This window comes from Augochlora pura, unplaced genomic scaffold, assembly GCF_028453695.1.
Source record: "Augochlora pura isolate Apur16 unplaced genomic scaffold, APUR_v2.2.1 APUR_unplaced_4889, whole genome shotgun sequence".
NCBI lineage: Eukaryota > Metazoa > Arthropoda > Insecta > Hymenoptera > Halictidae > Augochlora > Augochlora pura.
Genome location: NW_027585294.1, coordinates 1 through 1,757, shown reverse-complemented (window position 1 = coordinate 1,757; position 1,757 = coordinate 1). Strand labels below are relative to the sequence as shown.

Here is a 1,757-nt window from a genome sequence, read left to right as displayed (position 1 = left end):
AAGTTGGAGATTTTAATTTATAGTGTAATTGGTTGTATTATAATTAGTATATTGTGTTTACGTCAATTGGATATAAAAATTTTGGTAGCTTATTCTTCTGTGGTTCATATAGGTTTATTAATTAGAAGAATATTAACATTTTATAAAGTTAGGGTTATGGGTGGTTTTATAACTATAATTTCGCATGGTTTGTGTTCATCTGGATTATTTTATTTAGTGAATTTGAATTATCAGGAGAGAGGAAGGCGAATACTAATAACTAATAAAGGTATAATTAATTATATACCTAAAATAAGATTAATATGATTTTTGTTTTGTTCATCTAATATAGCGGCTCCTATTTCTTTAAATTTAGTAGGAGAAATTATGATATTGATAGGATTATTGAATTGATCTGTTAAAATAGTAATTTTATTAATAATAATTGCATTTTTTAGATTTGTTTATTCATTATATTTATATTCTTATGTGCAGCATGGTGAGATAAATTTTTATATAAAGGTAGTGGGGGTTAAATTTATGAGTTATGTAGTTTTATTATTGCATTGAATTCCATTAAATTTTATTTTTTTGAATTTGATCTTATTTTATTTAAATAGTTTATAATTAAAATATTGAATTGTGGCTTCAAAGAAATATATTATTTTAAATTATAAAATTAATGATTTTTGGTTTAATTATATTAACATTAAGAATTTTATTATTTATAATTAGAATTATTTTTAAGATAATAAGGATATTATATATTTTTGAATGGATTATCATAGATTTAAGATCTATGAAGATTAGGTATTTAATTTATATTGATTATTTAGGATTAATGTATATTAGAGTTGTGATATTTATTTCTTATTTAATTATATTGTATTCTATTGATTATATGGATGGGGATATATACTTAAATCGATTTATTATATTATTATTTTTATTTATTGTTTCAATGTGTTTGATAATTTTAAGACCTAGGATTTTGAGAATTATATTAGGGTGGGATGGATTAGGATTTATTTCTTATTGTTTAGTAATTTATTATCAGAATAAGAATTGTTTAAATTCTGGTACTTTAACAATTTTGAGAAATCGAGTGGGTGATGTAGGTATTTTGATGGGTATTGGTTTAATATCTTTTGTTGGGTCATGGCATGTAATAATTTATAATTTAAGAAGGTTATTATTATTAATATTAATTTTAGCAGTAATTACTAAAAGGGCTCAAATACCTTTTTCTTCTTGGTTGCCAGCGGCAATAACAGCGCCAACACCAATTTCATCTTTAGTTCATTCGTCAACTTTAGTTACTGCTGGGGTTTATTTAATGATTCGTTTTAATGATATATTTTATTTAAGTTATATAAGAAATTATTTATTTATGATTTTTAGTTTTACTATATTTATGTCTGGGTTAATAGCTAATTTTGAGATAAATTTTAAAAAGATCATTGCTTTATCAACTTTAAGGCAATTGGGATTTATATTAAGAATTTTAAGATTAGGAATAGATGAATTAGGATTTTATCATATAGTTATTCATGCATTTTTTAAGTCTTTAATATTTATGTGTGTGGGTAGATTTATTCATACAAATCTTGGATCTCAAGATTTACGTTTATTAAGAGGGATAATTTATATAAATCCTTTAAAAAGGATTGTATTAATTTTTTCTATTATAAATCTTTGTGGATTTCCTTTTATGTCTGGATTTTACTCTAAGGATTTAATTTTGGAGTTTATTATATTGAGAAAGTTAAATTTGATTG

The 1,757-nt window shown here is 22.3% G+C and overlaps 1 pseudogene; it reads left to right on the top strand.

Moving 5' to 3' along the window:
• The first annotated feature begins 3 nt into the window (after window positions 1-3).
• Window positions 4-590, top strand: LOC144477891 (NADH-ubiquinone oxidoreductase chain 4 pseudogene; annotated as a pseudogene).
• The last annotated feature ends 1,167 nt before the right edge of the window (window positions 591-1,757 follow it).